Source organism: Anomalospiza imberbis, chromosome 6 (genome assembly GCF_031753505.1).
Source record: "Anomalospiza imberbis isolate Cuckoo-Finch-1a 21T00152 chromosome 6, ASM3175350v1, whole genome shotgun sequence".
NCBI classification, from domain to species: domain Eukaryota; kingdom Metazoa; phylum Chordata; class Aves; order Passeriformes; family Viduidae; genus Anomalospiza; species Anomalospiza imberbis.
In genome coordinates, this window is record NC_089686.1 from 53,731,293 (window position 1) to 53,754,808 (window position 23,516).

General features: G+C 41.5%; 1 long non-coding RNA gene across 1 annotated transcript; it reads right to left on the reverse strand.

Moving 5' to 3' along the window:
- Window positions 1-1,471: 1,471 nt before the first annotated feature.
- Window positions 1,472-11,459, reverse strand: LOC137476139 (uncharacterized). Its single transcript, XR_011000269.1, has 3 exons — window positions 5,686-11,459; window positions 4,899-5,047; window positions 1,472-4,672 (listed from the first exon to the last, which is right to left on the reverse strand). It is a non-coding gene; the product is annotated as an uncharacterized lncRNA (long non-coding RNA).
- Window positions 11,460-23,516: the final 12,057 nt, after the last annotated feature.

Genomic DNA, 23,516 nt, shown 5'->3' on the forward strand with positions numbered 1-23,516 from the left:
CCACATCTGCAGTCCTACCACAGGTAAATCTTCCAGAGATCTTGTTACAACTGTGACTTAAATAAGCAGTCTGGGGCCTGTCTCAGTGTTTGTTATCAGATTGTTCAAATACTTCACTTACATATATTAACTAAAGAAGGTCTCAGACCCTTTGTTCTAGCTGTATACAGAACTTACCAAATTCACTGCTCATAGTCTACATAGTAGAGGCTGAATTGTCTGGGAATTTTCAAATAATCTTGTTCAGACTGTGACTTTCAATTAATATAAAAATGGACCTGTAAGATCTTCCTTAAACTGTTTCATTTTTGGCCTAAAAAATAACCAGACTTTCACAGTTCCATAACAATTTGGTAATTCTGTATTATTGACAAGGTATTCTGGCCCTACTTTCCAGGAACATAGGCAAGCAATACTCGATTCCACTTTCTTGCGTGCTTATTCCATTTTTTGTTACTTGAGACGATTACAATTGTGTACAGCTTTGAACAGGCCTGAATTCACAGCTGCCCACTTTTGAACCACTGCTACATCACATTTCCTCTCTCATGGAAGGGGAGAAGATTTTATTGGTCCTGTTCCCCAGGAAAGCTCAGGGACTGAAATCCCAGGCTCTTCCCAGCACAGCTCCTGCAGGCTGCCCACCTTCCTCCCAGCCTGTTCTGAGCCCCATCTCTGCTGCTTAGCCTGCTCTGTCTTTTTTCCACATGCATCCCTGCCCAAAACAAACTCTGCAACGTTCCCCACCCAGATCTTTGGAATTCCTGGGCAACCTTACATATGCCTTTGTTTTGGGCAGGAACATGTGCTGAACTGTCTCCTCCAGCACTGCTGAAGAGAAGGGCGGTGGTTAAACCTACCATTTTCAACAGGGTTTAAACCAGCCTGTAACAAAACCCTCGGTGAAGGTGCAATTTCACAACCCCCTCTGTGTGTGTATGTGCTGTGTGGGAAGGAATTTGCAGAGAAATGGCCATCTTCCCCCAAATGTCCTGCTGGAGAGGAGCAACAATCAGGACCAGGTTCAGTTGAGAGCTGTGTGTAGGAAAAAGATTTAATTCTTAGCATTTGGTTGCCCTTATGGTTTGTACTTCAGACTTTGTGGGACGCAACAGATGTACAGGCTGTTCCACCTCTTTAGTTCTGAGCTGACCTGACCTGAGCACCAGTTTGGGAGCCAGGGAGGCCACACTCTAGTGTGAAGTTGGGCTGTACCTTGCCCAAATCACAAGCCAAAGCTCTGCTTTCGTGAGACTGTGGAATTCAGGGTGGTTGAATCATCCTTGGTGGGGGGGGTCTCTTGACCAAGGCTTTGCCCCAAGAACTTCAGTAATGCAGAAAGCACTGCCACGTCTGTCAATCCCAAATAACACAGCTGTGGATGGCCTTCATAAGAAAGGGGTTTATATTCTGGGAAGACTCATCCATAGGATGTTCTGTTTTCCCTGGGTGCCAAGGAGGTGATCTCCAAAGCAGTGTTGTAGCCATTGGCAATGGAATGGGCAGGAGGTGTTCCATAACTTGGCATCTTCTAAAAGACAGCATTTGTGTTAAGGTGGGTTATCACACATAACCAGCCTTAATCCCTTTTAAATGAAGGCTCTGTTTATGGCACATCAAGGTCAGGACTGTAAATCCTGGAACAAATCACCAGGTATAATGAAAAGGAATAATGCCAGTTATATTCTCCAGCCATTTTTAGTACTTGAAACGTGGTCTCTGTACTCCTTGGACTTCTCTCAGGGAAGTACAGATGGTATCTTTGTGAGGTAATAGTAACCTGCTTATTACAGTTTTTACCACTAGCTTGAAATTCATGCCATTATTAAACATTGTATATGGCACAACAAACCAGGTAATTCTTTCAGTTTTTCAATGACATGTTCAACAGAGCTCTGGAAGTATTTCCAAAGAAATTTCCAACGTTTATTTACCCTTTGTAGATCATTTCACTTTGCTTTACTCACACTCTTTTTTGGTCAGTTTCTAGCAGTCATTCCCAGTTCACCGATGGGAATTTCACAGGAATGGAAGGTTTTCTATATGTGTCGCAGAAAATTTTGGAAACCAGAATGTCTCTCATCTTTATCATATAACTTTGCAAAAGAAAATCAATTCTGAGAGATAAAGTACTTTCTTCAAATAAAGACAACAAAACAAAATGTGGTGCAGAAGTAGCACGTGATCAGATTCCTTACAGGAAATTATATACAAACCTTTCTGTTAAAAGGTAATTTCTTCATATTAAATTGAATACTTTAGTTATTTAAAAAAAAATAACTAAGTTTAAAAAATATCTAGCAGTCTAATGACAAGAAAAAGAGGGGAAAAGTCTGTGGCTTTACTACAGTTAACTGGGGTATGTGTATTCTCTCAGTACAGCCAATTATTGTAGTTAAGCCAGCAGTGCTTAACTAGAGAAATTCTGCCTAGTTAAGAGTGTTGGCTGTGTGACAGAACATGCATAAAGCACAGTAAACAGTATTACTATGTGTAGAAATGTTTAATTATCTCAGTTACAGAGGTTTCTCAAGTCCAGTATATAATCTTGGGCTGCAAAGAAAGATAAAGAAACTTTGCAGGTAAGGAAAGTTTCCTGACAGGATCCCAAGTTGTATTAATAAATTGGGATACTATTTTTTTTTTCCCACCGAGGTGTAGGGGGAAAATAATAGAGTTGGTTTTTCCCTCATTATTTGGTGGCCCTTCCTTGAAACTTTCCAAACCAAAGCCATTTCTCACATCTGGTTGGAGCACAGACCTTTAAGACATTCAAGTAATTCAAATCAGATGTAAAAAGCTAAGCTACACTGTATGAAATTCAAGAACAATATAGTTACAGAGTTAGAAAAGTCTGCAATATGGCACCTCTTTTAATCAATACCAGCCTCAGTTTCGGTTTGTCTGTAAATACAAGACTATAATTAAGAATGATCTACTGCATTAATTATTTCAATACCCAGCATAGCAAATTACTAGATTAGTGACACTTTGCATTTACAGTATCATTAACAATTTGTTTCCCCTATGTTCTGGGTGAAGTCCACAGCAACGTGGCCTGAATCAGATTAGAGTTCCAATGGAAAATATTGAAGATCACTAATATCAATAAGCACTTCCTTATGCCTGCCATTTGGAACTGCCTGTATTGACTTTTGCCGCATTCCAGGAGTTCTGCCTGTACCCAAATCGTAGTTAGTCATTAATTTCCATTAACTAAGCCACCACTAAATATCATTTAAATTATTTCCAATAAATGCTCCACTAATGCCTGTTATCTGCATTTAATTCCCATTGATTCCCAAAAGCTACCGTGGAGCTTAATTGCTGCCCCAAGAAGAGCAGCTTCCCACAGGTGTCATCGGGGCTGATTTCTCCCCGGCTGCCAAGCACGAGGGAGCAGTGCTACACGAGGCTGCTATGCAAATCAATGGCTAAAAACCCAAACAGTTGTAGCTGGACTTAACCAGAAAACAGTATTTATCTCACCAACAAGCGCCTGCTCCTCTAGGATACAGTTTCAGTTGGCCAGAAAATATTTTGGAGCTTTTTCTTAGACTTAGCCTGTGAAAATAAAAGTGACACAGTATTCTGGCTCATTCCACTTCAGTAAAAAAATACCAACTGATAAACAGAAGTTCTCGACCCAGGGAAAAATCAGTGCAATTGTTTAATCCTTTTCTGATCCTTATTATAATTTTTTTCCATACGAATATTTCTGACTAAGGAAAAAAAAAATCCAAACCTTTACCTGTAGGATTCTTTCTGGTATTTTTTGGAAAGCCTAGGTTCTCAGCAACACTCTTATCTCCTTGGGAATACATCACCTTTTAAAGATATCTTTTGGTATTTAACATACAAGTCAGTTAAACTCTCAGAAACTGCCAATTCAAGAGAACAAAACATCTGCCTAACAGTGATGAGCTTGACTAATGTTCCTTTTGAAGAGAAAAAAAGAAGAATTGGCTTGCTGAAAATTGAATGTTACTGCATTTTTAAAACAACATTTTCAATTTTACATTGCAAAACATTTCCCCCTATTTTCCATACTATTTCAAGTTGACATCTAAATTAAATCTTTAGCTTTGATTCAAACAAATCACTTGATTGACCAACAATTACTGTATTCATAATCATGCTTTGTAATAGCTTTCTGGATTGTTTTACTTCTTTCATTAGGAATGGAAATAAAACTCAACATAGGACATTCCCTGAGAAGGAAAAATCTGGATCTCACGGGGCTTTGGTCAGAGCATTTTTTCATTAGGTTCGCTTTCTGAAGATGTTCGGTGCATTATCCAAAAAGACCCTCCAAGCTAGTTCTGTGCAAAAGTTGCCACACATCACACATTGTGCTATGGTCAAACTTCACGTCCATTATGAAATGACAGCAGGATATGGCTTTTCCTAGAGTTTTGTTACAGCATGCTGTTCTTTAACAGCTTGGCATTCACACAGCAAATGTAACACATGTTCATTATCTGCCTTTGGGACTGGACAGGCATAAATTACCACTGGACCCGAGGCTCCCAACATGAAAACCCAGTTGTGTAGCTGTTCCTCCATCTGCACTGCCCAGTGCATTCCGCAGGCTCTGCTCTGCCTTGGATTGCTTCACTGCAGCCAGATCTCAAGGTGACAAAGTCTTGGGCAAGAGTTCCCGACTTTGCATCTGAAAGAAAAGCGGCACCTCCAGGAACCGAACCCGCATGCTGGGGGTTATGGGCTTCAGGATGGGAGAGAGAGCAGAGTCCCCAGGCAGCCCTGAAATGCATCAAGGAGGATCCACTTCCCCTGCAGAGCCCTGATGTTGTCAAGAGCTGCTGAAAGGACCCGAACAAAGGAAACCATTTGCAGGGCACGAAAAGAAGAAATTCTATTGGTATGGGAGAACTTACCTCCAGAGACCTTATCTATTAACTATCTGCACAGACGAAGGTATCAGTGGTGAGAGACATTATCTGCACTTCCTTTTGGTTGCTTCCCTCTCCTGCCAGCCTTGCCTCTGCCGGGTCAGGGCTGAGCCTTCTAATGTTTCATGTAAATCCTTTGTAATAAACAGAGAACACATAAAGCAAGAAAAGATGTATTTCTTTCTAGTCCTAGAGCTTTTTGTGTGTTTCAACCTGTATTTCTTGGTGGAAACCTCTACATGTGCTTGAATCCCAATCCGCTTCCTTGTAGGACTAAGAACTTACTGCTTTTGAATGTCCCAAACGTTATTACTGTTGCTGTTATTGTTATCATTTTTATTTCTGATTTTTAATTTAAAATATTATTTATTTGGATTATTGGTTGTCTCACATCCTTTGCAAGCAGCGGAGATGAGATTTGTGTCTCTTTTTTCCTCTGACAGTCCTTATACAGAAAGTGTGGGGAAGAGCATATTTCAAAGACACAGAACAAAATGAAAATAAAATATGATGAATATTAAACTCTGCATTTATGATGATATAACATGCATAGCATCTCCTACTACTGCTTGCACTCCTCGAGCCCATTTTCCCTGATAATTTTACTTCAAAATCACAGACTGTGACCAATATTTTACAGCACAGCACCAGATAAGGTCATAGTTGCTTTTCTCCAAACTCTCTTTTGAGAGTTTCTCAGATCCTCTGGAGATTCAGAGGAAATTTTGCCCCACAAAACAACGTCCAGAGATATTAACATTCAAAATTTTACCCTCCGTTGTGAAATCTGCAGTTTTCTGGGCTCTGCAACCTGGAAGCCAAGACAGGATTACTTTGGGCAGTTGCTAGTTCTTGCCACATCTTCTGCTGTTTTCCTTTCACACTCAAATTACCCTGGAAGCCCTGCCCAGGGGGCAGGTGCTTTCGGGAGATAAGGAGTAGCTTGGGAACTTATCCCAGTGTACAATAAACTTGACATCTAATCTGCTACTCAGGGCTGTAACACACCCCAACAGAGTTAAAGTAATCGGCCACTGCAGTCCCTGCAGCCCTCCCAAGCTTTTCCCTGGTTATTCTACAGCAGCTCAAATTTAGTGGAGCTAAAGATGCTCCCTCTACACATTTTTTCAGTTTTGCACATGCAGGCATTCACTCAGCCCTGGGCAGTAAACTCAGAGTACAGTGGCATTGGCATGGAGGATTCCCTTCCCACCTGGATTCCTCCACCAAGTGAGGACTTGGACATACACATTATCTACTCACTGAATTTTATCAAGCTTCAGGTGCCCTTGGGCATGTGCAGGACTTCAAAATGCAGAGACTTCAAACAAGGTTTTCGGGCTTGAGTTTTAGTTTACAGGCATAGTACCTGAATTTGACTTCTGTACCAATTTATATTCCTAAATCTGCTTCCTGACCTGGCCCTTAGTGACTGAGTGGCAGGGATTAAAATAACCACCCTTGGTAATTCTCTTAATTCCTAAATTAAAAGCACTCCTCTGAGATACATAAATTATTTACCTGTTTCACATAGACCAGAAAATCAGGACCAAAGTCCAAGCAAAAATGACATAGCAAAACACCAGCTGAAACAGAAGGTTCCAGCTGTTTCAAATGCCACTAAACCACAATGATTATTGTTAACATAAATAAAACAAAATCTTAATCTAGTTTTATCAAGAAGTTACTAACCATATTTCTCAGTTCTTCCAGTGGTTTTATGAGAGTGTATTTTCATCAGCAAGGAGAAGGATGGCATATTGGGGACCACTTTCTCTTGTACTGCTGGAAAACCTCAAACAGCTCCAAATGCATCTAACAAACAACTGAACTTGGTCAATTCACATGGAGTAGAAAAAAAAGCTGTCAAACCAAGGTCTGAATTATGTCCTTGCTAAGTAGCTTGACTTGTGGTGGGGATTTTATTGGACAATGTCACTTCCTTGTGACCACCACAAATGATAACAGTTGCAAGAGCTTTACAGTCACTAAACCAAAGGAATGGCTGGAATTTTGGAAAAATCTTTACAGCATCAGCCCAGGCTGACATTTTGTACTTTACAAGCTATCTTTAAGCAACTAAATAGGTGAGAGAGCACTCCACAAGCTGGCAAGACAAAGGAAAAAATATCAAAGCGTGCAAATGCCAAGCTGCTGCACTTTTGCTACACTCCATGGTTGTGGTTTGGGTTTTTCATTTGCAGACTCGTGGCTCCCTTCATTCCAGTAACAAAAATGCCAACAGCATTTCTAAATTAAACCCAGCATCTTGTCCCTTCTATTTAGGACAGCTTTTTCTCTGGCCCACCACATCTCCAAACACAATGCCAGTTCTCTCATACCATCTGCGTAAACTTCCCTCAACTTCTTCCAAAAGTGCCTTTTTTTTCCACTGCTGGAATCCTCCACTCAAGGAGAAAATGTTCAAGATTAGTTCAGTGAGCAATTTTTTTTTTTTTTTTTGCCAGCCAAGTTAAACTGATCATAAAAAGTTCCCCTTCAATTTTTTTTCTCAATTCCCACCATTATGATACTGCCCAAAACAGTCTTTGAGAACCCTAATTCTGGTTCTTTATGATTGTGGATGGGGGAGGAAGAGCACTGAAGTTTGGTGCTGTTTGAAGAGTCATTGCAATTCCTCATCATTCCAAAAGACTAATGGCTAAAGGAAGATCTTTTTAAGGACACCAAGGAGAACATCTGCAGCAGTACATGTCAAAGGCAGACCTGAACTTTCTGGAAGTGAAGCATTGAAGCAGACAAGCCACAGGGCAGGACCATTGCCCTCCAGGAATGTGCTGCCTCGATAAAAATGTCCCTCTTTTGGGGATCCAGAGTTGGATCTCTCCATGGCAGCTAATGGATGGTGTTTTGAATCCCAGTGATTTTCACCAGGACTTGTGCTTCTACATCTTTTAGGAGATTTTGATCTATTGCCTCTAGTTGTTTATCCTGGCATTTCTCTGCAAAGTTTGTACCACTCCAGAAGCTACCAGGAGCTGCTGGGAACTGGTATGGGGACAATTAACAGGGTGCAAAGGGTTGAAAATGCAAAAATTACTTTTTTTGCTGGACTTGCAGAGGGACTCTAGGATGACAGATTTCTACTGGAGAAGCGAGGGTGACAGTGCATGAACATCTGGGTGAACAGTTGGAGCACACTGTCTCTCTTTCCCCTCTCTAAAATACAATCCCTTGTCCTTAGTTAATAATTGTAATTCCTTGTTTTCCCATTACGATCAGCCTACATGATTATGTTCAAATGACAGGGTAGCTTAGAGGGGAAAAAATTTCCAAATAATTGTTCTGCAAACAATATTGTTCTTTCATATGAACACAACAACAGAGTTATGTTCATAAACTCCCTGTTACCAATATAAATAATTACAAAACCATAAAGAAAAATAAATGCACACAATAACCAAAAGTCTAAACCCATCACTACTAAACAGCACTTCATAACTGTGGCTCTGAATTATTACTGACTTACCAGCACAGCCACAAAATCTGCCTTCATAAAACCCTCCACTACACAAATTAAATGGATTGGATAATTAAGAAAGCCTATGTTTAGTCCACAGAGTGAAACCACCATCACTGTAACATGACAATGAAGCCACGCTTTCAAAAATAGTAACATTTTTATTCCCTGGAGTGGGAATGCTTGATCCACACCTCCTTGCTCCCCATCTATCCCACTGGGAGCTGTGTTCCTGCATGAACAGGCCCTGCCACTCAGCAGTGCTGTGGGTGCCTGGGGATTGCCAGGAGCTGCCCTTTCCTTGCTGCTCCCATCGCTGGAGCTGGAGACAGATTCCCTGCCTCTGTGTTTTCCCACCACGTGCCAGGAGATATCTGTTATAACTCCCAAAATATGTTGGCTGTGGAGTGCTGCCCGATTACCTTAGCCCTATAAATAGGACACCACCACACCTATGGGAATGATGTAAGAGAATGTTTGTGTTTCCCTCTGAGCAGCATCTCCAGACCAGCTGCTGACACTTTGCTGGTTGCATTTCACTTGTAACATTTCAGCTTTTGCCAACAGGATTTTTTCTCGCCCTCTCTGCAGATGGCCAGGTGTTGTTATCACTCCACCCATGTGCCTGAGCCTGCTCACGGTCCTGCTTCTGGCAAAATTAAATCTTTGCTCATTTCTTGACCCGTGCTCATCTTTGCATTGCTTTTTAATTAATCCACGCTTAGCTGAAGCTCCTGCCATAAATCAATGATTTCCTTTCAATTCTTGTTAAAGATTTTTCATTTCCCTAAATTTGCAGCACATTGCTCTGGAGCTGTTAACAGCACACTTTTCTCTCATTATCAAATCAGTGAGCAACAGGGTCAATGAAGCAAAAAAACATGAACCCAGCACTGAAGACCTTCAGGCTTAAAGACATTTTTATCTGTCCCAGACATGCTGCAAATGAAAACATGTTCTCTTGCCACCTTGGAAGCTATAGGCCAGATCCTCCCTGGATGTAAAGCACCAGGTTTTGGGACAGACATGTCATTTCCTGATTTACACCAGCAGAGTATTTAGCAATTACTCTGTCTACTCTCTAGCTGGGGGAAGAGCTGTCTGTGAAACTGCCCCTCAGACAGGAACCACTGGAGTTTTCTAAATGCAAATTTTCATACCTTTTTATTTTGGCAAGCAGAATATGGAGTTCTGTGTGGAGTTCTTCAGGGGATGCTTACTTTGAGGATGCCTCTTTGTGCCACTGCTCAGCATCTCATCTCTTAGCACTTTTATTTAATAAAGTTCTAATCATCAGGGGGTTCAGTTTTCATCCTAGGGTTCAGTTTTCATTATGGGGTTCAATTTTCATCATGGGGTTCAATTTTCAAGCCACTGGCAAATGGAAAGAGCCTTAAAATCCCCAGACTTCCTAATAGCGTTTGCTTTAAAAGACAAGATGAACAAATCACACAAATGAGAGTGGTGAACATATCTACCTGTTTTCCTAAAGGGCATGAAAGGCATATCATTATTTGGTTCAGTGAAGGAAAACACAAATTAAAACCCATTTTAAGGTAGTTTATCAGGGTGACCACGTGCTCAGCAAGGTCTGTGAGCTGCACACACCAGACCTCAGCCCAGTTACAGCATGCTCTGTGGCTCAAGCCCATGCTCACCAGGCATGTGAATCAAATTAGATTTTTAACTTCTTTTCTCCAGTTACCCTTCTCTGAATGTGGGTCTAAATTTTCAGAAAATTGCACTCGCCATTCCTACGATTATGCATGTAATCAATTAGTTATTTATGTGCACAACTACTGTGACCAGGTATGCAAATCTCCGAGCAGCTCTTGCCATTTTCCGATAATTTACCCCTTTGTCGTTTATCCACCCACTTTTGTTCGAAGCACCAAGTTCATGGAAATTTAACTCATTTGAAACATATGTGTAGATCTATACGAACTGCCCAAAAGCGTCACAAAGAAAAAGGATAACCTTGTTGTTAAGGCAGGAGAGCGCGAAATCTGGTTTCCATTCTGAGTTCTGCCACACATTTCCTGTGTAACCTTGGGCAAGTCATGAACTGTAACCCAGCTCAGTGGAGCTGACCTACATGGAGAAGCAGAAAGAGCCATCCTTACTCAGAGAGGTTATTGAGGCATTTTGTGGGTTAGTATGCAGGAAAAATATCAAAATAAGTAAGTGGAAGGTGCTAAAAAATTATAAGATATCAGCAGTGGTAGATCAGTAATGAGAGATGATCTGTATTCAGTGAAAAAACAGCAAGTGAAGGGGAAAATTAAGAACTGAGCAAAGAAAACAGAAAATTCAAGCAGGGAGATGAAAGAGAACCCAAATGGTAACAGTGAGAATGAGCAGGCATGTGAGTAATTAACCTTTATACAGCAATTTTTACTGTCCTGCTTGGTCTTGTTCTTTCACAAAGGGCCACAGTGTCAGGAGATATTTGAGAAGAACCGAGTTGGTTAACATGGCACTGGCCACCTCACAGGCTGCCTGATTGGCATGAATTACTCTTCATTAATCAGGGTAATCCTGACAGGGTTATTAATGCCAGGTATTGACCAAAAGCTGGTGGAGAACATTCACAAAATTGAAGCAATTATTGTAGCTGTGTTCAGTTAGAGGGAAACTTGCACTCTTTGTTTCCTTATACACCAGAACAGAGCTGCAAAGTCAGTTCTGTGACTGCCATTGCTTCCTCCTTTTTGGATAAAACACAATTAGATTTGCACATTATTTCACTAAATGCTTGGGGTACGGCCTTTTGGGAGCCCTGCAAATCATAACATATTCTGAGAGAATACATCTCCTGTAAAAAATTACCTAATTTTGTAGCTGACCTAGATATGGTACTCACACTGACACTCACATTGCTCACAATCAGTCTAGAGCAGACTGATTGTAGTATCTGGCCCAAATTTTTGACTTAATACAGCAAAATGTTCAGTATCCTCAGATCCACCTGGGTTTAAATGTTCCAACTGGGGCTCCATGTAGCAAAGTTCCTCTTTGATTAACAAAAAAAAAATCTTTCCTGGTGAGAAATGAAACCAAGTTTCTAGAATTCATTAAAGATTGTAGCTCTTCACCTCTAAAAAATAATTTAGTGGGTCTTTATTTCATGCACAATATGCCTTGGAAGAATTTGGAAATAAGAAAAATGAACATTAAATGAACAAAGAGAATTCTAGTACATTCATTTTAAGGATTTCTGTGCTTCTGGCAAACATTTGACAATATTCCTTGACACAAACCCCTAAAGCCTCCCACTTCATCCCACCGGGTTCCTTCACCCCAGAATCCTGCATGGAAAACCACAGTGATTCCACTTACCTGCTTGGAAGCAAGAAGGCTGCAAGGGATGGGTATGAGTGCATCAGCCTCCTGAGTCCCCTGGAATCAATCCCTGTTTGATTTGGAGCGTATCTTTTGGAAAAAGATATCATCTTGATTTTCCAGTGAGGGAAAATAGGCTATAAACATCGGGAAATTATTTAAATGGCTAATTAAACTCAATTAAAAACCTGTGATAATCAGAAAGGAGCTTCACAGGGGTCCTTATCACCTACAGAGAAGGAGCCCAGATTTTTTGTTTTTTACAGGTTAATTGCACCTGTGTGATGTCACTTATTTTTTTAATACAAAAACACACTGTAAAACCCTGGTCAGCAGAATGATTAGAAGAGTCACCACCCCCTTCCAGATCCTGTGAGGTGTCTAAACATAATCTGAAAAAATGAGATAACAGGCATGTGCTGTGGGAGCAGTTCCACCATGCTTCAGCTGCTCTTCATTCCTCTATCTGAGCTGAAGTCACTGGAAAAAACCAGGCACTTCCACAACATGATTCATTGGATCTTAGATATGCACCTACCTCATGTTTGGAGGCATGAATCACACTTGCAGTATGTGTGGCAGTTAAAATTTGGGTTCTGGCCCTCGTGCTGAGCAACCAGGAAAAGGCTGGATGGAGCAGCCCTACCTGATGGAAAATGCTCTGCCAGGCCCAGGGGGGAGTGCCTGGGGACAGAGCGTGACACCAGTGCCTGCCTGTGAGGGATCTGCTTGGGTTCCACACCTGGTTTAGGTGCTGCCTTCAGAGCAAGGGTTCAGCTCTTGGTGTTTTACCCTGAAGCCCTGAGGAGCCCCCAGACCAGGCCCAACCATACATTCCTGGTCACTCATTTCTCTTTCTTCAGACAAATCATCCCCTCCAGCATGGCAGAAATACCTCCCTCCCTCCTGCTCTGGGTTTTTGTAACCCCACAGGTTTTGTAAGCGGTCACCACTTTAAAATTTGATCTCCAAGGGAATTCCTTCCAGCTCAAATGGAGTTAACTCTGGGAATAATTCTTAAACTGCAAGTTCCCTAAAGGAGAGCTCCATCTTCCATTTTCTCTCAGTGTTGTGCTCACCTACAGGCCCTAGAGAGTTAATAACCACAATGCAGAGTTACACAGGTGGAAACTTGAAACAAGAGGTCAGAAGGGACACTCAGCTTTCATCCATGGCTGGGGTCATCACTGGAATGCAAAGCGATCATTTCATTTATAGAAGGCTCAGTAATTGTAGAAGGAATATCATCTACCCCCTTCTCCACTCTCCAAAGAAATTACCTAATAGTTTCCAATTGAGATGGCTTTTAAAAGAACTTGGGTTTGATTCAGCCATCATCTCAGAATAAGGAAAAGTATTTTACTCTTCAATTGTAATTTTCATTAGCTGCCTAATGCCAGTTGAAATTCACACCATTCCTCAACCCAACACACGCTTCTTAAATTTTCACTTCCTTTGATAATAGAATAGAATACATAGGTGAAAGCAATAATCTGCTGTACCTCTAACCCAAGATCCAAAAAGTTCCTTAAGAAACTAGATTTGATTTCCAGGCAGAGAAGATGAGTCAGAGGAAGTTCTAGGGCTTTGTCTGGGATCATACAACAAGCCAGCAATTGACCTGGGAATAAAATCCAGGTGTACTGTTTAATTTCCATGTGCCATCCTCTAACCAACACTACCATCCCAATTCCTTCTCTCTACAGCTATATCTGATTTTAGCAATGTTGGGAAAGTGCAATTTTTGTGCAAGGTTCCGAAGAAGAGCAAGCTGTCTTACCTGAACCTCTAAACTATTAAATAACGCTTTATTTTGTTTTTATGGGTATGAAAATGTCTATTCCACCTGTCAGTTCCTGCCACAGAAATGGTAACTGACAAACCTCAATGCTCGTGTCTGCTGTCGAAAGATCTGATTGCTGAAAAGATGAAAAATGTGGTTTAGAATGGAAAAAACATTCAGCTATTATGACAAATATAATCGAGGTAGACTTTCTTTCTGAGTCCTCTGATGAAGCTTTTCAAATGTTATTTGTTAACTAAAGAATGTCTTGTTGGTGTACACATTCAAAAGTAGCACTTAGGTCTGACCCAAGGAGGAAAGGGCTGTTTCAGGAGGGTAAGGCCCAGCTACAGGAAGTAATAATGGAGATGCCTTTGAGGACAGGGATGCCTTCAGAAGCCACAGAGATTTCTCCTTTTGTCTCCAGACAGATGACAAGGACCAGGATTCTTTCACACACAGAAAGAAACAATTGCTGGGTGCTTGAAGGAAATTCAGTTGAGCCCCACATTCTGTAAACTATGGATCTTTTGTTCATGCAGAAGAAAAATATGATGGTTGCAAGTCCCACATATATCAGTATTGAGTTGTTGGGGCTTTTTTCAAATAATCAGGTAAAAGCTTTCTCTTTTTGTAGGGTTCCTCCCACAAAATGCCTTGGGAACTTGCTGCAGAGCCCAACTGTCTAGTTGCCCTTTTATTTCAGTCTAAAATACATCTATATTTTTCTCCTCCCCAGTTAGATAATCTTTATTTTCCATTCACCTCAGGCCTAGCTGCATCACTTTGACCTCTCTGTGAGGCCTGGGTAAATCCTGGAGATGCTGGGCCACAATTCTTAAGAAGGAAACTTCAAGTTCTTTCCGCTTCAGTTGTCCTTCACATGTCTGAGGCAGTTAAGGCTGCTGCCCCATAGTCTGCGTGGCAGGAGCTGTGTGCTGGCTGTAGCACCCATTGTCTGCATTTTTCCTCTTGTTAGTCTCCTTGACCTTTCATTGTCTTACTCCTGCAGTGTCAGGTCAGTCTTAGTGTAGGTCTCCCTTCACTAAGGACCCCTTTCCTTTCGTGGATCACTAAGCAGGACAATTGCTCTATCCATCTTTTCAGGGTCTATTGTCAGGCCCCCCCTGAGCTGAGAAAGGTTTGATTCACTGGGAAACCATTTTGGTCAAAGGGAAACCTGACTATGTGTCCTTTTAGGAACTCTGTCTTAATCACTGACTTTTTTATCTGGGATATGAAGAGGATTCAGGAGATCAAAAGGTTTGGGAGTACATGGGTTTGACCACATTTTTCCTGGAAATAATGGGAAACCTCCACTGAAAAATGAGCTCCGTTACAATGGCCAAACAAGAAGGAAAGCCACATAGTGTTCCCAGAGCATTCTGAATCGTCAGACCTTCAATAGCTTCCATAGAGAAGGGAAAAAGTAAACAGAAAATGTAAATGGAATGTAATAATTAATGGACCTAAAGAAACAGACTCATTTGATTTGCGCATAATCGCTGCCTTTAAAAAAGAGATGAGTCAAAAGGGATCAACAGAGCAGATGGAGGAGGCTGAGGACTGGAGGTTCAGTCTGGCTGGGTGTGCAGTGGGTGTGTGTGGGGTTGCTCAGGATTAGCAGCTTGTCTCACCTCTACCAGTGATTCCACATCCAACAGCCCCATGTCCTTCCCAGGAAAAGCCACAGAGATCCTGCTGGAACATCTCCATGGAACTGTGCTGGGTTTGAAGGGCCTGCCTTTGGCACCAGGCATTCAGCCACAGTCCTGCTGCTGCCTTGAATGTTTCCTCCTGCGTGGAAACCCTGACCATTATCAGCAATCATGAAGCCAAATTATATAAGACAATCATGAAACTTCTACACTTTCAAGGAAGTTCACCTGCAGCGGCCATTCCCATCCATGCAGTTCTTGAAACTGAGATGTAGGTGCCTCTTTATTTTCCAAATATCAAATCATTTATTTCAAGGACTTGCCGAAAAACAGGAAGAATGAAAATGCCTGTTTTCCTGCAATGTAGCTGAAACCCTTTTACCTACTCATGTGTCAAAATGCTTTTATAAATGAACATTTAGCTCTTCCTTCAAGCAGCCATTACCTCTGCACAGAGTCAGCTCAAGTCTCTTCAAAAAGCAAAGCTGAAAGTTGCAGTGTAAGATAAAAAAGAGGAAATGGACTGATCTTGGGAAGGCAGGCAAGCAAAGGGAGGAACTAGGACAGAAAACCTTGGAGAGCTGGACTCATATTCCTGCTATCAATAAGATGAAAGAAAAAATGTAAGCAGAAGCCAGTGACTCAACTTTTCCCTTTGACCCAGGCAAAGTTAACAGGGAGCCAGGTTGTTTGCCTTTCTCCAGGGATCTACTTTTCCCAGCAATTATCTGATCTTCTCCTCACATTTTTTCTCCAAAATTTTTAGCAGGAGCAATTTAGGATTTTGTTTTGGAAAGTACTCCAATTCAAGCGAAAGTTTGTATTTAAACTTCAGTACATGCTGAGACCTTTACCTGAGTAAGATAAAAAATGTCAGTTGGATATAGTGAGCACCTCTGCACTGGATTTTGGATGAGGAACTACTGCTGGCCCTAAACAAGGAGATTAAACAGATTAAACATTTCTTCTCCAATTAAAAAAAAAAAAGAAAAAAAGGGAAGAAAAAGAGAGAGGAAAAAAATCCTTTCAGAAAGACAGAAAAGTCAAAAAAAGAAGAAAAAAACCTTTTTGCCATGAAGAGTGAAAAGTATTTCAGGTGTACATAAGTGTAGAATTCAATGGATATGAACTGTTCCAGTCTTCTACACTGAAATTTGAAATTGCTGAAGCTGGCATTTCTTGGATGAAGCACAGACATAATCCTTGTGATATTTACACAAAGTATGATGAGAATTATTTTTTCTTTACTGGCACATATTGCCATGGAAGGCATGACAATATATACAGTAACTTCAGTGCCACCTTAATTTGCTGCTGCCATTTGATTTCCCAGTGTCAAGTGATCACTTCAGGTCAGCAGTGTCACTTTCTGCCAACATTAACAAGTGGAAGTGTCCAGGATATTAAATATGCTTGCATTTACATATGAGAGGAAGGGGAAAAGTGATACAAGCATTTCCTGTACTGTAGAAACACCAGAACATCATTTCAGCTGAGCTGTGACTGGCTCACTGACAAAGTTCTGCTCCACAAATGTCGTTAGTCCTGATCCTTAATGACAGTAAATATCGATTTTCTATTAATGAGGTCACAAATATAAGACAGAAAAGAAGTGATTGGTGAAGGAAAACAAGTATTTCTGTGATCTGGAGGAATCAGTGTAGCTGCAGCCTCAAATTCCCAAAGTCAGAGAGAAATACTGTTGGATATAATCCAGCCATGCCAGAGAAGGCCTTGGCAAAATGGAAGTGCATAGTTGAGATTATGTGGAAAACTGTTGAGTTTTATGCACACTTTAAGCTTGATCAAGAGAGCTTTGCTGAACAGTTCTAGGGATCTAATGACTGTATTGTGTACTTACAGAAATTTTGTCCAAGAACATCCTGGAAGAACTACCTTTAAGTGGGCATGAAGAATTGTTTTCCATTTCCCTGGTGACTGCCCCTCTTCGCCTGTGGAAATAGTAAGTTGTCCCAGGTACCCTCACAGCTTGGTCTTTCCTGATGAGCTAACTTGGGTAAAATTTGTTACAGCTCCCAGGAGAAATTAATTCCCCTAATTAGACTGAGAATTTAACTTTGCACAGCTAAGTAATTTGGAAAGTTTCATACTGCTCTCTCTGCCAGCAGATTGGTGGAGGCAGGACCTCCAACAAAGTCATGGCAAAAGGAGGAGGGTCACCTTTTCCATTTGCACAGTTGGATCAGGAAGAAGATGATTTACTCTCCCCATCCTAAACTCCTATGGAAATGAACAATCCTGTTCCTCACAAAGGACTGCTGCACATTTAACTGGAATGGCAATATGGTCACTTGCATAGCTGAAGACATAAGGTTTGTAATATGGTGGAGCTAATTGCTTCCAGAGGGAAAGAAACAGAAAGAAGCTATAAAAAGGTATCCAATATTTGAAAATCAGATTTCCCCCCTCCAACCCCCAACTAATTAAGTTTGCAGAGCTTTAAATGTCAGGTGGAACACAAATTATTAACTATTTTTCTTGTTATCATGTATATTTTTTGTCTTTTTAAAAATCTTTTCTCTGCTATTGGTTTATGCTAATAGCTCCAACAGTAAAATACACTACAGACAGGTAGGCAAAATGAGTGTGCATGCTGACTAATTAGATTCAATTAGCAACTAACAACTGATGTAGTACTTGCAATTTTCTAATTGAGACACTGAGTAAGTGCAAACTTATATTAATTCCTCTTTTGTAATAGCAGGGCCAGTAGCTGGTTAAAGTCACAGGAAAGATTCCCATTAACTTCAGTGGTCTGTGAATCAAGCTCTTGATATATATAGAAGGCCCCTGAAAACAGAGTATTGTTTTTTAATGTATTGTCTCATTTGTTGAATAGCATGGCTTGCTGCCCAGTGTTATGGCAGTTCACAATGACTATTCTTCCCACCCATTCTCCTTCTCCTCCTTCCATTAATCAGTGATGGGTCAAATTCAAATGTTTTGGAAGTTCTGTCTGGTTTTGATGTGACGGTACATAAAAATATCTACAAAGTGGTTATTAGGGTGCTTGGTGTGGCTGCATTTGTCCTGGGGAAACCTCCCCCTCCTCTCTGAGGGCAGCAGCCCATTTTGTGGCAAGGCTGGCAGCTCTACAAGGTCTTCTTTGAGGCAGGCTCCACTCCCTCTGCCCCTGTGGTACATCCATCATTTTTGGTTTTCCTTTCCAAAATGCTTTTCACAAAAGTCACTTCCTTGTTTCACATTACTCCACGCTTTGTGAATTCAGACTGAGACATGCTGCGAACCAGATCCGTATCTGGTGTAAATCAGCATCATCCTGCTGCTCTCAGTGGAGCTGCAAAATTCTGTACCCATGGAGTATCTTGCCCATGAACTTTCTGCTCAAAGGGGCAGTTTTGGTGGAGTGAAAAAGGGTTCATGTGTTTTGGGGAGAGATGTTGGCAGGAACATCAAATTGCAAATCTCACCTAAACCACAGGATGTTGAACTTCCCAGATTTTGACATCTCTGTTCTGCCTAATGAGATGGTTTTTTTTCCTCTGAAAAAAATTGTCCTTTTCTGGGTACTAGAAATTGGTGCCAAGCAAAAAAGAAAACATAAAAAGAGGACCAGGCTGATGAGAGGTCAATTAGTATCATAAAATAACCCTGTATAAAAAAGATATTTTGCACTCCCATTTCCTTATGTAACCCACCACCCCAAGCACCTTTTTAAAAACTTCCTCAAAGCTTAATCAAAGATGCATTTTGGTTAGGTTTACGGTATTTGTCACTTGCTGGCCAAAAGTGACAGAAGGGATTTTAGTGTGCTCCTCTTACTGTGGTGACACTGCCTTTAATTTAGAGTAAGTGATTATACATGTTTGACTTTCAAATCACTGCATGCAGCTTTTGTGGTCGGGGGCTTGTTTTATCAAAGAATTCTGCTGAACCTCTTCCAAACCAGAACTCCCATGTGTATAATTATATTGTATTTTCATTATATAAACTTTATTTTTAAGACTGAAAACATATGAAATGATTATGGGAATGTGCGTTCTACATGACACCGCCACGTACTTGTGGGAAGAGAGGTTTGTAACATAAACCAAATGTTGCCGTTAACATACAGGTACAAGATACATCCTTGTGACTCAGGAAACTAAGGGTGGGATAGAGAAAATACGGGGAATTGAACTTCAGATTGAGAGAAAACCTTTATTTAATGTTAAATAGCACCTGATACTCTCTGGAAGTAGATCTTAAGGATCCATAGCCTGCAGCTGAACAGTACTTGTATAGCAAATTTAGGTTCTTCCAAAATATCTTTCAAATTGATCCTTCAAAGAATTGTATTCCTTCATTAATGTATTTGATTGGTGCAAACACTTCTCTATTAAAGACTTATTTTGTTCTGGGACAACTACTTTGGTGTTTTGCCCAAAAACTGTACATATGGAGTTAAAGCTTTAGTTTAATTTCATTGTCTTATGCCACAACCCAATGAGGACCTAATTTCAGTTTGAACAGGTACCACAGAGACCAGCATTTTACGAGATCTTCATCAGAATATTGTTTAAGACAGGATCCAAAATTATATCCAGCAGCAAGGTCTGGCTGGGAGAGATAAACTGGGTAAGTTCTGAGTAAGTTGCCGTCACTTTCATGTCCACAGTCCATATTCATTCGTATGGATTCATAGATTTTATTTTATTAACAAGGCTGTTAAACTTTGTCCTCCTGTCATAAACAAGGAACTGAGTCACCACATAGATGAAACAATTTACCAACTACATACTAAGCATGTCCACATGATTCAGCACTTGAATTTCCACTCTCCTGTACCCTTATCCCATTGTCCTAAGTAATAAACTGTCCTCTATTTCAAATACTTTTGGTAGTTTCTTTCTGTCTGCCTCAGTAGCTTTTGCTTGAACTAACCACTAAAGTGGTTCTCTAAAAAACATTCTCCCACAGAAATCAAAGGGTTTGTCTAAAGGGTATGTCATGAAAGCAAACCAATTATTTTGTATATATATATATATATTTATGGATGTATATGGACATAGAGAGCAAGAGAGATGCACTAAGAGCAAAGCAAAGCACACATCCATCATCAGAGCAATCTCTGAGCCACCTAAGACAAATGCTAACTCTTTCAAGGCAATTCTATACAATAGATCAATAAACAATATCTTCAGTTTCTGGCTGGGAATTTAGACCAGTCATTTTACAAGCCAAAAAATAGGTCAAAGAATAACGGTGATAACTCGCCTTATCATCAGGCAGGGTGTGTGACAAGCTTGCTCACATGGCCTCTGATTTTTCTGTCAGGGTGACAGCCCAGAAGTCATTGATGTCATCTCAGTGCTGCAAACCTGAGTGGAAAATCAGAGACAGGTTTTAAAAAACACCTCTTATACATAATTGATAAGGTAAGATATAGCGAACTTTTAAAAGGACAGCAAATGCAGAGTAATACCTGAGTTGAATGAACACAGGGCTTCTTAACCACCAGAGAAGTCACCTGAAGAGAGTTCTGCAGCTCAGTGTGACAAATTCCTGCACAGCATTCTCAAAGTCCCCAGCCTGAGCCACTTAGAGCTCAACAGCTCTTGAGCAGAGAGAGTTGGGAAGCTGGGGAATCACTGCTGAGCAGTAATGTATGTTTTCATAATCTTCAGTTTAAGGAATGTTCATTCAACTTCCCAGCTATTGACCAGTTGATAAGGGTGCAGATGGAATGTTGGTTTCCACATTTGGAAGCACGCTGGGGTGAATCTGTTCCTGAAGTGTGTTTATGTTTGAGGGATTTTGCATGCAGGCTATCTCCTCAGCAGCATGTTAAACTCTGCTCTCCAAAGACAAGAGTGCAAGAGGCAGTGCGGAGTGGGAGGAGAAGAATCCAAGAGGATGGAAAAGCTGCAAGACACATTTCTTTTGGAACACTGAAACTGGATTTTCAAGATTTGAAGAGCCTTTCTCATTTGAAGGAAAAATAACAAACTCCAATAAACTTACCACAAATGATGAAGAGTTGGGGGGTCTGGAGCTGTAAAACAAGACACTGTATTTTCAGCTATCTCCACAATGAACATAATTTGACAGAACATCATGTGTTCAAACACTGAAGTCTCTCAAAATGTTTGCAGGTGATTTTTGCAATTTTTCAAAGCTCTCCTAATTTTATACCATCTCCTTCCCTCTTTCCTACCATACCTGCATGTGGATGTTGACATGTGCTGTCACTTAAAATTTGTCTTTCACAGCCTGAGCAATCATTTTTGATGTAAGGGAAGGGCTTGCCAGCATTCTGTGGCATGGCATTTAGGCTTGGCTCCCATTGTGTGCCTATTTCCACTGAAGTCAATCAGTTCACATCAGGTATTCTGCAGACCCAGCACCGCAGTTTCTTATCATTTCTAGGGAGATTAGAGCTAGAAATTTAACCTCTGGCTTGAAGATGACACAGAATTATCCCCGGATTTGCTCCCAAACTCACGTAAATAGCTTCCCCACTCCCAAAGTAACTCCCAAGCTACCTTTCCCCGTCCTCACACTTCTGTATCCCTCCGCACTTCTCGATCTTGGCAGGGACATTTCAGAAATAGCCATCACAATGGTGTTTCTACTCCGAAAGAGGAAACACTGGGTGGGAGGAGTTATGAGATGAACAGAGGAAGCGGAGCTGTTTTCACACCATGGCAGGCTGCACTTTGCAGCAAGAGGGTGGAATGTGTCTGGGGGTCTGGGGCCAGCGCAGCCCCGAGGCTGCGCAGCCGAGGCCGGCCGGGAATGTGCCCGGCAGGGAACGTGCCCGGCCCGGAGCACACGCGTGTGGCTGCCCGCATCACTCAGCACAGCTGACGCTGACAGACAGCTCCGAGCTGTTGAACAAACTGAATGAACCAAGGTCAGGCCAGAGTCAGCCCCCAGCGTCCCTCCCTCCCTCCATCCACGACTCACTGAGACATGAAAGGTGCTGGACGGCTCCTCAGCCGGGGCTGCTCCGTCACATGTCCTGTCAGCAATCCAAGATTTTTAGTTCTGAACTTTTCCATGGAGCCAATCGCGATATTTTCTGGCTCTGGCCCGTCGGAGCGCTTGGCCGGGGCTGTGGGAATGCGGTGTCAAGGCAGCCTGTCCGTGCACTGGGATTGCTTTCATGCGTCTCCACCTGCTGGCTGGCATTCCGCTAATTGCAGCGCCCGCCGGGATGACAGCGGACCTCTGCAGGGAACGGGCTGCCGTGGGAAGTGTCGCTGGCTTCCACGAGGAGATGAGCAGACAAGCGCCACAGGAGAGATTGTTTTCTTAATTTGGTAACGAGCGACATCCTGAATCGCAGGTGACAGATAGAAGGCCACTGAGATTTTTCACGCTAAGCTTTTGAGCTTCTGGGGCCTCACTTGAGACGATAAGCAGTAAGAAAGAGTTTTTGGGGGAAGGAATTCATAAAGTGTGGAACCGTCAGCATTTTATTTCCCTAACAAAACCAGATGCTAAGAATCTTAACGTGTTTTCATTGACACAGTGAAGGAGGGAAATTGTTTATTAATATCTGGAAGCATGAGCATTCTGGGGCCCACAGCTTAGTTGCTGTGTGGCTAGAAAGCAGTTACTTAGCAAATGCAGGCAGGCAGCTGTTTCAAATGGAAAGGAATAGAAATGATTAATGACTTCTATGCTTTAAAGAAATGAACCCACAGGATTTCTTTCTTCTACTGTGCTGTCCCACTTGGCCATTTCTGTCATGTGCTCTGGGACTTTCTTTGGAAGTTTTCAATGGTCTGTCATGAACTACTGCTTAGAAACTTACTGGACCAGATCTAGAGCCAGACAGATGCCAGCTGTGGATGTGACCCATTTGTACATACATTTACAGACTCTGAGCACAGACTATCAACACTTGATATTCCATGAACTTTGTCCTGCACCAGCAACAGTATGTCCTGCTTTCAGGCACTGCAGTGAAGAGCACAGTATTGACTCCTATTTAGAGCGGGATCAGTGTCACCTTTTCCCTCTTGCAGCTGCATTTTATTCCAGCAATATTGTACAATGGAGCAGGCAAGGGGCACTCTCAGGAATCCAGATAAAAAGGAATGAGCCTTTCCTTTGTTAGCCATGTCAGATATCAACATGGATTATTGGTATTTCACCATCTCCTGCACTTCCAGCAGTGGCTTGTTTTTATCCTTTATCACTCTGTCTTACTCTGTTTCTTAGGTCTTCTCTTTGTGGCATCACAAGACAGAAAAGTCTAAAAAGGGGATGAGGAAGAGAAAGAGGAATATGGAGAAAATAAAAAGGAAGGGTATACAAAACAGATAATATTTTTACTGAACTGTTCACAGTGAATCATCCAGCCAATT